Source organism: Dermacentor silvarum, chromosome 7 (assembly GCF_013339745.2).
Source record: "Dermacentor silvarum isolate Dsil-2018 chromosome 7, BIME_Dsil_1.4, whole genome shotgun sequence".
Lineage (NCBI taxonomy): Eukaryota > Metazoa > Arthropoda > Arachnida > Ixodida > Ixodidae > Dermacentor > Dermacentor silvarum.
This window is the reverse complement of record NC_051160.1, coordinates 132664591-132679239: the sequence shown is the minus strand read 5'-3', so window position 1 is coordinate 132679239 and position 14649 is coordinate 132664591.

Sequence of the window (14649 nt, the reverse complement as noted above, 5' to 3'; positions counted from 1 at the left end):
GCGGAACTCACGAATCGCTGGCGTTGAAAAGAGCACAGGCAACCCTATCTCAGCGCGAAAAGATGACATTTAAGTGTATAATGCATTCCATCTAACAAAAAAAAATTCAGTGTACAAGAAGTTGCAGCTTAGGACGAAATCAACAAACATTAGGACCAAATTTTAAGCAATATTTTTTCTTGTAATCGTTTGGGCAGTAACTAGCGTATGTAATGCGTTCCTGTACAAGGGGTTGAGGACCACATACCACATTTTTCCTAACTTTTGACTGTGTGATGAGGGAAACAACGACAAACTCGCCGGTTTCCAGTTGGGCCCAGGATCCGTTTAATAATGACACGGCAGACGGGAGCTTGCTACACGAAACACAGACTTTAAACAGACACGCTAACAGGATACAGACGATTTACATACACATGTACGTGGCCTATAGTTCGGAAGTTGTCCTTCCATATAAAGCACGTGCCTAGCACTCATGCTTCAACACTCGCCCGCTGTGCATCGTCGTTGCGGTGCCCGTGATGGTGGTTGTGACGGGTGGAGCGTCGTTGTGGCTACGTCGCTGCTCTCGCGCCGCACCTTGTCGCGACGCGGAAGCAAGAGGAAAACAGCAGGCCGGTAGAACACCAGGCCACTGCTGTAGCTGGCCAGTAACGCCTGGCCTGTAACGCCTAGGCCACTATAACGTCGGGCTCGGTCAGCGGACAGGTAGCTCAGGACAGGTAGCTCAGGTGGCCAGCAGGAAGCACTGCACCAGGCCGCTATCACAGCAGGCCGCTGGTACACAGGAGAGCAGAGCCACGAGCGCGATCCACGACCAGGTCCGCACGGTAGCAGGACGCCCGGTCGCCAGTCCTCGGGCTCGCTCAGCAGGCTGGTAGCTCAGGCGTCCCGGTCCAAGCAGGAAGCACTGCACCAGGCCGCTATCACAGCAGGCCGCTGGCGCGCAGGAAAGCCCAGCCACGAACTGGATCCCCGACCAGGTCCGCACGGTAGCTGGACACCCGGTCGCCGGTACCCGAGCCTGGAGCCGCCGTTTTGAGAGCTTGCGTTCGAGGCTGCCGCTCGCTCTCACGCTCTGCGTGCTCTCGTGTCTTCTTTGTTCATGACACGTGGTGGTCTTTTTCCATTACCATCATCACCAATCCTCTTCTTGTAGCCACAACACAATCATCATTCGAAGCAGGTCTTCTCGCCACCGCACGCCACTATCCACATCATCACAGACTGGTTGCCCGGATGATTTCCTTTTGTTCTCGCAACGATGCCCGGATGTTATCGTTTGAGCGCCCGGATAACGGCTCCAACTTTTGGCTCAAGCTCAGTAAAAGTCACCGACAATGGGAGCTAAAAGCATTTCACACTTAAAACGAAATCCACAGCCGCCGTGCTTGCTTGCAAAGGCGCATATTCTGCACTTCGTTTTTGCAGGTAAGGCGCTCATCATCATCATCAGCAGCAGCAGCAGCCTATATTTATGTCCACTGCAGGACGAAGGCCTCTCCCTGTGATCTCCATTACCCCTGTCTTGCGCTAGCTGATTCCAACTTGCGCATGCAAATTTCCTGACTTCATCACCCTACCTAGTTTTCTGCCATCCTCGACTACGCTTCCCTTCTCTTGGTATCCATTCTGTAACTCTAATGGTCCACCGGTTATCCATCCTACGCATTACATGGCCTGCCCAGCTGCATTTTTTCCGCTTAATGTCAACTAGAATATCGGCTATCCCCGTATTTTCTCTGATCCACACCGCTATCTTCCTGTCTCTTAACGTTAGGCCTAACATTTTTCATTGCATCGCTCTTTGTGCGGTTAACTTGTTCTCGAGCATCTTTGTTAACCTCCAAGTTTCTGCCCCTTATGTTATCACCAGTTTTTCGGAAGCTACTGTTTGTTCCAGTAGAATGCAATGATTGTACACTTTTCTTTTCAGCTCCCAGTCAGGATTTGGCAAAGCCTGCCGTATGCACTCCAACCCAATTTTATTCTTCTGTGAATTTGTTTCTCATGATCAGTATCCCCTGTGGGTAATTGACCTAGATAAGCGTACTCCTTTACAGACTCTAGAGGTTGACTGGCGATCCTGAATTCTTGTTCCCTAGCCAGGCTATTGAACATTGCGTCTATTTCCATACTGCCCATTTTTTCCAAAGCTATTGAAAAGTTGATACACATAAGAATTAACAGTTCTTGTGTCGCCATAACATGATAACGCCGTTTCAATTTGGCTTTAGTAAAAAAACGTTCCACGGAAACCGCGTTACTTCTTCAAAGAGAAATCATATTAGGTGGATTGAGCGTCAACTCTACATAGTTGGAATATTTATTGACTATTCAAAAGCCTTTGATCGGATTAATCATACCGCACTTTTAAAAAAAACCACAGCATTAGGGACTCCGTGGAGCATTTTTTAAACTTATGCAAGGCTACTTGAGTGATCACCAGCAGTAGGTACAACTTAATAACTATAAATCAAGCTTTCGATCCCTAAACAGCGGAGTAGCACAGGGAAGCAGCCTAGGGCCTTTACTGTTTCCCGGCCACGGCGGCCGCATTTCGATGCGGGCGAAATGCGAAAACACCCGTGTACTTAGATTTAGGTGCACGTTAAAGAACCCCAGGTGGTCCAAATTTCCGGAGTCCCTCAGTACGGCGTGCCTCATAATCATATCATGGTTTTGGCACGTAAAACCCCATAATTAAATTTTTTTAATCCTAACCAAGAAAGTGCGTCAACATCTTGAACAGGGTGGCCGTGTATAGATAGGGTGATTACCGTGAATATGATATGCTGTGCGTTGCCCATGTTCAGTATGGACATGGCGGAAGTTGTTTTCAAGAATAAAGTTAAGTTTTAGTCCAGCCGCATTCCTGTCGCTTTGTCTATGTCTGCCTCTCGAATGATTTTTTTCTTTGTCATGTTTGTGGCATTCTCCTAGTATGATGACAGGCGATACATTTGGCGACAAAAAAATTTGTGACCAGTCGCATGCATGGCGTTGTCGGATAATTATGACAAAGTTAATGTTTGTAATTTATCTGTACTCGCACGTCGTATCTGGTTTCACGAATCAAAGCGGGGCAAAGTGCCTGTATACAGTGGAGAAAAGACAAGAGGTTTTATTTTAACAGCGGAGCTGTTGTAGGTCCAGGCTGCGCCGCCCGTCTCGGTGTCCCGCAGGTCACGTGACCAGGAGAGGCCGTGTGCCGCGCCGGGGGAGGGCAGGTCACGTAACCAGCAGGGGAGGAGAGGCACGCTAGGTGAGGAGGTGACGAACGAGAGGGCGCGCGTTGGGGGGAGGATGCGACCAATCGGAGGCTGCGCTGGACGCGAGGAGGAGAGGCGATGCGTCTAAGAGAAGATGTTTCTGTGCGGCGCGCCTTTTCGGATAACGCGCGGAGCTCTCCGCCGATAACATCCGCGTTTCCCCGAATTCGCGCCAATCATGTGCGGTGTCCGTGACTGCAGCCGATGCCTCTGGCGACGGCTCGGCAAGTTTCGAGCACAGAACGGGACACTCGTCGACTAGCGTCGGAATTCGCTGCCTCTTCTCGCCTCGCAACGTTTGAATGTAATATACGTTCGTGCTGTAGATTTGTGGTTGCGCAATTGCTATGCGTGCAACACATGCACATGTAACACTCGGTGTAACTAACACAGCTTTGCTGTTCGACCACTTTATATAAAATTTTAATAAGTGATTCCGAGACCGCCATATTAAATTACGCTAAAGGACGCATCTCGCCAAAGGCGCAAAAATTCTCCAGGCTGGTTTCCACGGAGACCGAGTTAGGGGAATACAAATCATCTGGGCACCAGCCCACTCTGGCCTGCCAGGCAACGTGAATGCGCATGACGCGGCTCGAGGTTTCGCAGACCGAGAAGACGTCACCAACACGGACGCATTCGCAATCCGCCGGTCGGGTAGAGATAGGCTGGTTTCCTTTAGAGAAATTATTAATCATTACAGACTAGCCAGGGATAGATATCCGGCAGCACATTGCTCATTAAACAAGTGGCAATCGGCGGCTTGGCGGCTAATACACACCAACACATTCCCCAACCCCATTGCCTTCAGTCACTATCACCCAGACGTATACACAGACGTATCCCACAATTTTTCGGACCTTGCATGTATAACGGCGGCTCTGTATCTGTCTGCGTCGTTTCTTTCGAGCTCACATTTCACTTCTGGTATTTCTTTAGTGAAATTTCCCGGCGCGCTACTTTCCATGCTCAGCAGCCATTCAAGGTGCTCATTCAGTTCTTTTTCTTTCTCTTTCTCTTTATAACGAGCTACACTGCACTTTTCTATATGTAAGCATTGTAACAACCGAGCAGATCTTCAACACATAATCTGGGCATGCCCAAAGAAAGAATGTCATAACAATATTTGTTCAAAACCGCAACAACCAAGTTTATAATAAGAAATGGGGAGCAATGGGAGACCGTGCTGCTCAGCTCGGACCGGGATGTTCAAGCAAGAGTAGTCCAAATGGCTGAAGACGCCGCCGTGGCTCAGAGGCTGCCGGCCGCCGTCTAAAGAGGGGATGGGGAAGGTTTCTAGTGATTACCCCCTCCTCTAACCACATTTTGGGCCAAATAAAGTGATTTCTCTCTCTCTCTTTCGATCACCTTCACGGAGTGGAAGGCAGGTATTAGTTCTTTAAATATTATTTGTTTTAGTACATGTAATCAAGCCTTGCCGCAATGTTCCAGGTCAACTAAGCCAACTACATCTGCTTTAGCCAGCCTCAGAATGCGGAGGTTTTTAGGTACAGCAAGCTCGCCGTCTTCTGCAATCCCCCGTTCTACGTAGAATATATAAATGTCTAGTTTCTTTCTATTTGGTTACTGTCACTTTGTTTCTTACTGCGTCATCTGTAGTCTCGTTAGAAGATGTAAACGTCTAAATTAACGCCTGCATACGCATATCTGGAGAGGAGGATAAACATTAGTGCACTTTTACATACATCAAGATGCTTTGTTCTTAATATTTATTCACGTAAAATATTCTTCCGTTCGTGCATTCTCTTTGTTTTTGTAAAATTATTCTTATTTTGTCTCTACAACGGCACAATTTTGGGCCAATACCTCATAGTGGGATGTGCCCTTTTATTTGGGGTGGAGCAATCTGCGCGAGGTGCACTGTCATTGTGCGATGTCGACGCTCTCACCAAATACGGCTTAATTTGTGCCCTCTGCTGAAAAGCGTTTCACTAAGGTCAGTTACCTGGACAATATACTCTTCCCAGGCGTAACTTTTCGTTGTAGTCCATGTGATGGGTGCGGTGAACCGCAGCTGTTCGCAACGACAGTTGAGCGGCTTCGGTGGTCTCCTGGACTGGCGCCCGCTGGACTTCGCCGAGAGCGTCCCTTACGTATTCTGCTGCACGCTGTGTGGCGTTGTGGCCGCTTTTCCAAAGAGACTCACGCCATGCTGTCACGTATTTTGCCCGGAGTGCTTTCAAAGGATTATCGAGGGACAACGAGTATGTCCCTTGGACCAGACGCCCTTCACGGACAGCATGGTTGAGCTGCTGGACTCTGGTCACGGTGGCGTCCACCAGCTGCGCGCCCGCTGTCCGAACGCAACCCATGGCTGCACGTTCGTCACTGCACTAGCGGAGCTCAAGGATCACTTCCCAGACCACTGTGACCACCACAGCCTGGAGTGCCCACGCTGTGGTGTCGCCATACTACAGCGTAATGCACTGAGCCACTACTCCCAGGACTGCAGCGGTGTACGCAAAATTCTATCCGCATCAGAAGACGCGTGCTCCTATAGGGACGTCTCCAGCAGTCCTGGCCGCAGTCGCAAGTCTCGGTCAACGAATAGCCTCGTGGGTTCCTCAGGCCCCATAGGTCGTTACGCTGAAGCTCGCAAATCAGCTTCGGCTGATACCACGCCAGATAAGCCGCCGAATGCCGCAGCCATCACAACACTAGGCCATGAGAACCGCAAAGACTCCATTCGTTCGCTCTCCAGCAGCTCCAGCGGTGAATCCTCCGTCGAATCGTCGCTGATAAAGACGAACCACGGCGCCAGAGCATCGACCAAGAAGGAATGCAAGCGCGAGGCCAAGACCGCGAGCTCGTCGAAGAGAAATGAAGGCGTCACAAAGAAATATAACAGCCTCTCGGAGACTGAGCTCCTGGACAGAGTGGAATCGATGATTGCGAGGGCTGCTCAAAACACCGCGGACGCTACCGCTGTCGCAGAAGCGGGCGTGCCACCACAGACCAAAGCCAAAGAGGGAATACAGACGTCTGCTGCTGAGTATTGTAGCAAGACGGCCTGCACAGAGTTCCCGAGATTATCGTCGGCGGAACACCTCAAGCGCTCGTGCAAAGTGAGGATGCGCGATAGCGTCGACAAGCAGGATAGCGAAGAAGGCGTCGTCGCCGCTGCGTCTACGACCGGCTTTGCGTTCTGCTACATCACTGGTCTTGTAGGCTCCGAATCTCGCCTAGCGTGCGGAGAAGAGTTGTTCCTACGCAGCGACAGCTCGAAATTGGCTGACTGCACGTTCCGAGTTCACGCCAGGCTCCGCCGAGACGCAAACGGGAACGTGCTCATCAGCTTCACGCTGTGCATATGCGGTGGAACTTGGCAGCGAGTGGCCGAACTTGCACTGTCCAAACGAATCAACCTTGTTCTTGTGCACCCGTGGAACCAAGCGCAGAATGAGCAGCTGCCGCTGTGTTTAAAAACGGACGCGATGCCAAGACGCAGAGAAAGGAACCCTCTTGGGCGCTGGGACTTCTGGACTCCCACGACAGAACTGAAGCTAAGGGAACTCGCAGCCCGCGGGTTTGTCTCCAGTGGCGCTCTCTGCGTGGCACTAGAGATGGAGTGAGCAACGTAGCCTGCTGAACGCGGAAGCGCTAAAACTGGATGCGGGAACGATGGGGGGCTTCATCCATAAAAGTTTTGTTTTCTCCACAATAATTCATGTGACAACAACGCCTGAGAAAAGCTATAAATATCAATGGTATTCGGACGTTACGTGACATTATTTGGAGGCCATCATTAACCAGGTGTATGATTTCGAGTGATTTATTGCGCTGTCGCTGTTCTATATTCACGCGGAGTTTTTGATGTGGTACGTAATGGGGAGCCTCTGTAGTTTTGACCGATCACACTGCGTCGCAGAATAGCTTGATACCGCTTTGTTATCTGACCTGAGACCGCTTTAGCGTCGAACCATTTAGTTTGTTAGTATGTTGACGTAAGAGACTCAATAATAGTAACTTGTGTACACTTATTTAGTAACTTATTAGCTCGTGTAAACAATGAACCTCTGGATTTAGCGATATTTCTCGCGCTTTGTGTCACTTCTACTGCTGGATCGACAGTTAACGAAAATTTAGGCACAATACTTCGTTATTGCCTTCATGCTCGCACGTTTCTGCTAGTACAGTTTATTTTCTAACGATACCTCAAGGAGTATAGTGGAGGGGTTTTAAAGGGTGGGTGGGCTTTTACGGCAGAGTTAGTTGTTGTGCATTAGCTCAATCGTTCCCTCGAAATTGGTGACACTGGAGAGAAGCACAGCATCAGGGGGACAACCATTCCAATCTTTGGATGTCTTGATAAAAAAATTCAGCCTCCATTCCACCCTGTGAAGTTGTGGATGTACAGCGAAGCTGGTGCGAACGTTAGACGATCTTACACAAGCCCCACCACCACAAGCGAGGTACAATACGCATGCACGCACGACGAGCAATAGTGCGTCGTAATGACAGGCATGCAAGGTTAGCATGAGATTGTAGTTCCTTGATACTCGACAGATACGGTTAAACGGGGAAAATGAATTGTGGTGAACGGTTTCGCACAAATTCTATATTTTCGTTAAGGCTACATTAGGGTAGGTTCCTACCTGCTCATGCGTATGCAGGTTTCGGTCTATTGCGTTTGCGAGTATTCTTGCCTTTTGCGTATTTGTGAACACAACGATCGCGCATTACTCTTCTCTAATGTTCTTGAGCGACATTTGAAATTATCTTGGGTGTGATGATAATGATGATGACAGGGATCCTCTTTTTATGGCTAGTACCTACTGAAGGGGTTAGACCTTGAAGTGGTCTGCGGGAGCTAACTTCAGAGAATTCTTCTTGTGCCACAAAGTGCTTCTACATTCTCTTTTGCCACCTAAAGTGAGCTACAGAATACAAGTGTAAGAAAAGAACAAGTGATTACAAACCCCAAATTCAATCGCTACCTGCTCCATTCGATATCAACACTACGTTTTTCTGACACGCTACCGGAGGTGATTTTCAGCAATAGTCAACATGGTCCGTGATGTCATGAATAATGCAATGCGGCTTTTCCGTTTTACCACTGCCCTGGTATTGCTCATATTTCACTGCAAGATTGCATCTTATGGTCGGATAGTCCAATATAAACGTAGGAACAGTTACTTGCCTTTCTTTCCAAAACATACGAAGCTACAACGTGTCTTAGCTATGGAATTCAGCTTAGCATAGCATTAGCTATGAACTGCAGAATACATCCGTGCTTGGAGTGAGGCCGAAGGGTTAGGCGGTGGATTTGAAGATTATATTTAGTCTCCTCATTTTTCTCCAGATTCTCACAGCCTGATCTGGCTTGCTTTGCTCTTAAAGAGACAAAACAATTTATGTTTGATTCTATTAAACCAACTTTTATTTCAACATATGCTGCGATGGCTTTGATGTCTAATTTTGCTGTGCTTCTGTGCTTTTCTTGTTGTTCAGCGAAGACTTGACAAGGCAACGCGTGTGTTCTTTCTATTCGACCGGATATGTGGCAAAATCTCGCAATGCTGCTAGTTTTAAGAAGAAGAAGGCGGTGGCTGTCACTTGGATTCGCTAATATAGTTCTTGTTGCACAGCGGAGGCAAACATCCCGACGTTTCTCCGGCGTACTGCCTCCATCGAAAACAATCCTGGCGTGGAAGAATAGATTTAGAGAAACTGGCAGTATACAGAATGCGAAAAAACGGACAAGGGGAAGGGTCACCAAAAATTAGCGGATGCCCTAGAATGCTGCACGTCGTCCGCAGTAAGACACGTTGTCTCGCTTTCGGCATACGTCAACACAAAAGCCATCAGCAATTATTTGAGAAAGACTTATCTCAATTGGGAATACAAACGAGGTTATTTTATGTGTTTTGCAACAGATTATGTACAATCATGTTTTGATAATGAGTGAAAAAGGGAGCAAATGAAACTGAATGTGAAAATCAACCGCCTTGCCAACGCGGCAACCCTCACGGCACGGCTGCTTTCCCCAGCTTCCGACTGGTGACGATTCAAGTATACAACACAACCTTAGGAAGTTTTAAGAAAGAGAAAAAAGAATTACGGAAATGTAGACAATATGCTAGGCAAAAAGCATGTATAGCATGCCTTATTATTTCGAGTAGGCTAGGCCACTATTTGTCAACACCCGTTTCAGAGGGGACTGGCATTAAGTCATCATCATCATGCACCTCGTTGGCAGCAGCTAGCTTTGCCGTAGGTGACGACAACCTTGTACGTGTATAGCGAAGCTGTCTAAAGCTAGGATCCCGGGCTTTTTTCGTGGCATAACGCCGACAGAAAACAATGCACAGCGGCGCAGGGTAGAGAAATGGCTCATCCCACATAACAAGCTGTCAGCACGCAAAAATGCAATGGTTCAAAACCCCGTAAGGCAGAGGCCACAAGCACTCAGCAAAGTGAAGCCAACAGTGCATACATTGTTTGGAATCACGCATACAACACACAAAACAGCATACGTTTCAATTGTATAGGCGTTTTTAGACACCAACCGTTTGGTGCGTCCATTGTTTGAAGGTCCGAGCTCTCAGCACGAGCGGCGTTTCTCGAGGAAAGCGTAGGAGGGATCGACCCACTAGAAAGGGCTTGAGAGCGTGACCCGCTATGGCGTTCGTATTCTTCGCTACAGTCACCCCCGGGAACGAAGAGGGAGCCGTCGGGCGACATAACAGTTCGTCACTATGACTGGGTCACAGTAGGTCTTGAGGCGCTCGACGTTGACAGTGTCGCGTCCACGACGGCGCATGTCCGCAGAAGGTTCAACTGTTTCGATCACGTAGTTGACGGGAGATGTGCGTTTGAAAATATGGTAGGAGCCTTCATACTTGGGCACTAGTTTGGATGAGAGACCAGGTGTAGCGGAAGGAACCGAGAGCCACACAAGCGCGCCAAGAAGGAAGGTGGGTGTAGAAGTGGTGTCACCGCGTGTGCTCTTCTGCCGCTCTTGGTCATTGGATGTAAAGACCCATGCGAGATCGCGGCACTCCTCAGCATGTCTTTGCAGGGTCAGATATGGGCGCACATTCAGATGCACCCTGGTGGTACGGTAGAATTGTGTCGATAGTGTGCGACGGGTGCCGACCATTGAGTAAGGAAAAGGTGAAAAGCCAGTGGTCCTCTGAGTGGCAGTGTAAGTTATAAAGTAAGTTACACTGCCACTGCCACGCGTTAGAGTTACACTGCCACGCGTAAGATATAAAAGACAGAATGGCATCCCAATTAGTGTGGTCGGAGGCGACGTACATAGCAAGCATGTCCCCGAGCGAACGGTAGAAGCGTTCTGCACGGCCATTAGTTTGGGGGTGGTACGCCGCAGTTGTGCGATGAACAACGTGGCACTCCTTGAGAATGGCTTCAACTACTTCGGACAGTAAGACACGTCCATGATCACTCAGTAGTTCCTGGGGTGGCCCATGTCGCAGGAAGAATCGTCGAAGCAGGAAGGAGCAACATCGCGCGCTGTAGCTGCCGGTAGGGCGGCTGTTTCAGCGTATCGCGTCAGGTGGTCGGCGGCCACAATGGCCCACTGATTTCCAGCCGACGTTAGAGGAAGGGGCCCATACAAATCAATGCCGACGCGTCCAAATGGCCGGGTAGGGGCAAGGTAAATGTTGCAGACCGGCGGGCGTAAGGCGGGGTGAAGATTTCCGGCGCTGGCAATCGGGACAAGAGTGAACAAACTTGTGAACGTAGCGGTGACAGCAACGTCGTCAAGATAGCACAAGCATGTGTGCCACTTCAAGCTGCGCGGGACTGTGTCCATCATGCACTCAAAAGTTGTGGGCGCATTAAAAAGTCCAAAAGGCATTACGTTAAATTCGTATGAGCCATCGGGTGTTACAAAAGCTGTCTTTGGCCGATCGGCGTCAGGCATGGGTGCTTGCCAGTACCCAGACCGGTAGTTCTAAAGACGAAAATAATTATGCGCCCTGTAAACTGTCAATGTAGTAATCTATGCGTGGGAGAGGGTAGACGTCCTTGTGTGTGACCTTGTTGAGGCGCCGGTAGTGGACACAGAACCGCACAGAACCATCTTTCTTCGTAACGAGGACGACATGGGATGCTCATGACTGTTGGAAGGTCGTATCACCTCGCGGTGAAGCATGTCGTCGACCTGTACATTAATTACACGACGCTCTGCAGGAGAGACACGATACGGTCGTTGCCGCAATGGCGGTTGCGAGCCAGTGTCGATGCGATGCGTAACACTGGATGTCCAGCCTAGGGAAGTTTGCCCGACATCGAAAGAAGAACGAAATTATTCTAATAGGCACAAAAGTTGAGATCGCTGGACCGGCGTAAGGTCATTGGCGATAGAAGAACCGAACACATGACTGGAAGGTCCCTTACAGGTAGAAAGAGCAGTGAGCGCACTCGAACTAGCACAGCAATGGCCATCGGGGAGGTCTATAACTTGCACGTCTTCGATCGCTTGTACATGGCCGAGACATTGCCCTCGGAGCAGCATCACAGAGTATGGAAACGGGTTGCAAACGAAAATGGTGCTGTAGCCCTGTTTGATGTTCGCTGTCGCAAAAGGTAACAGCAGGCCTGTCCAGGTGAGAAAGCGGTCAGATGGAGATAGTAGTACAACAGCGTCGGAGAGGCTACTGCAGTACATGGGCACGACCATTGACGGGTTGGGAGGAACGTGGGTGCCGTCTTGAACAAGTAGCTTCCAGCTCGGCCCGTGCGCAATGGATAACGGCGTTGTGGCGCGAGAGGAAATCCCAGCCGAGGATAACGTCATGAGATCACGCGTTGAGGATGATGAATTGTATGGCGTACAGAAGGTCGTAAATAACAACACAAGCAGTGCTAGCCGCTAAGTGCTATGCTGAGCACTGGCTGTGCGGAGGGACAGTCCAGAAAGGGGCGTCCTGACTTTCCGAAGTAGGCGGCAAAGCTTTGCGTCCATAACACATATGGCGGCTCCAGTGCCCACGAGTGCAGATGCGCGAACACCGTCAACAAACACTTGATCACATTTGAAGGACTGCGTTGGGGACTTTCACGTTTCGACAGCACCGCAGCCCTGGCCTCTTGGACTGCGACGATTAGTTTTCCTCGTCCCGAGTTACGGGACGGGGTCTCATCGGTGACAATGAGCGACGGCTTGGAGACGGTGAACAGCGCGTAGTTGGCGTCGGGCGCAGAGTCTGTGACATAGCCGAATGAGGGTCGGAATATGGACGGTTGAACTGGATTGCCATGGCTGATGCGTCGCTAGGCGGCTGAACGCGATCACAATAACGCGCGATGTGACCGGCATGACCGCACGCAAAGCATATCGGCCGGTTGTCGTAAGTACACCACCGGTTCGCTGGGGTAGGTCCCATCCATGTAAGAAGTCGCGTAGTACAGGGCGGCTGCTGGTATGACGGCATGGCGGGCTGCGGTCGGGGCCTAGCCACGACATTGGCATAACCTAGAGGCACACTCGGAAAGAGTGGTTGAGTCCTCGCGACGACTTCATCGTAGCTGACAGGTGAAGCCATAGGGACCTGTTGGGACGTCGCGACGACATCAGCGTAGCTTAGTGGAGCGGCCGCAGGAAGATGTTGATGCTGGTCTGGCAAGACCTCGGCAATTTCCTGCTCGATCACGCGACGGAGCGTGGGCATAACATTCGTTGCGGGCTGTTGCACATGGGACGGCTGAGCGAAGGTCAGCAAGGAGAGCTGCCGTGCAACTTCCTCCCGAACGAACGCTTTCATTTCTGTAAGCAGTGTGGACTGGTCGGAGGATGGTGGTAAAACCAGCAATGTGTTTGTTACGCGATGAAGGGCGACGTGTCAACGAGCGCTGCCTTCGTAGCTACTCGGAGCTTTGGCAGAGAGTAACGATGTCTGACACTGACTGAGGATTTTTCGCAAGTAGCATGTTGAACGCATCGTCTTCGATTCCTTTCGTGACATTTCGTATTTTATCGGATTCCGACATCGTCGCGTTGACTCTTTTGCACAAGTCCAGAACATCTTCAATGTACCTGGTAAATGATTCACCCGGCTGCTGTGCACGTTCGCGTAAACGCGATTCCGCTCGCAGCTTGCGCACCGCAGGGCGACCAAACACCGCCACCAAAGAAGTCTTGAACAAGGACCACGTCGGAAAATCAGTCTCATGGTTGCTGTACCAGAGACTGGCTACACCCGCGAGATAGAAGATCACATTGCTGCGCTTTGCGGGGTCGTCCCATTTGTTGTGAGCGCTTACCCTCTCATAAGTTGTCAGCCAGTCCTCCACATCGGTTTCGTCCGCGCCGCTGAAAATGGCAGGGTCCCTGTGGCGAGGCACACCATGCACCACCATGCAAAAGAACATGCTTCAATCCATGCAAAAGAACATGCTTCAAACACGCAGAAGAAGACGACGAGGTTGGCCTATGCGAACGCGCCTCACATGGGCTCCTGCTTTTCATCTCAATAGCTGCTGAATTACTTGCTGTATCGACCTGACACCGACGTCAATCAGCGCCGCAAGTGAAGAGGCATCTTTCGAGACCACTTTCAGGCCAGTCCACCAAATCAGCAGCAGCACGTGCTCATGGACACGTCAGAAAACTGCCCAGTAACGTCAGAATCCTCCGAAGAGCCGAAAAAACCGAAAAATGACGATCCATGGATCACAGTAAAGAGTAGGAAGTCGAAATGGACGCCGAGCAAAACACCAGAAAATACATCTATGTCAACTACGACACAGGAGACGCAACACGCCCAACCGACAGCCGCACCGGTGCACAGACAACTCGCTCCGCTACCGAAAGATGATTACAAGGTGAGTTTCCGCCCTCGAGAAACTTTTACGTTTGCTAGGGGGCAGACGGATCAAATCGCCAACAGCATCAAAAGGGCGAGTAATCAGCCAATCGGAACGCGCACGCAAACCATGATCGTAAGAATAGAGCCACAACAAAACATCGCCATCGCGAGCGTACCCGACAGAGATTACGCGATCAAGCTAATCGGAATCAAATCACTACAACTTGGAGAGAAAGAATACGCAGTCACCGCATACGCAGCAACGCCTGACAACTCGGGCAAAGGTGTCATCCACGGCATAACCCCTGGAACCTCCGTAAGGACTCTGATGGAAGGACTTTACGCGCCAGGACATGCAGTCCTGTATGCGAGAATGCTAGGTTCTACCCACTCAGCTACCCAACCACTTTCGAAGGGGAAGAAGTGCCTTTCGTCGTGTATTACATGGATGGAGAAAAACGGTGTTACTTGTACCGCTCCGCGAAACAAGTATGTCAACTGTGTCGCACGGTGGGACACCGCGCAGACGTGTGCCCTCAAACAGACGTGAACTTCTGTGCAAAGTGTGGTACGGCCAA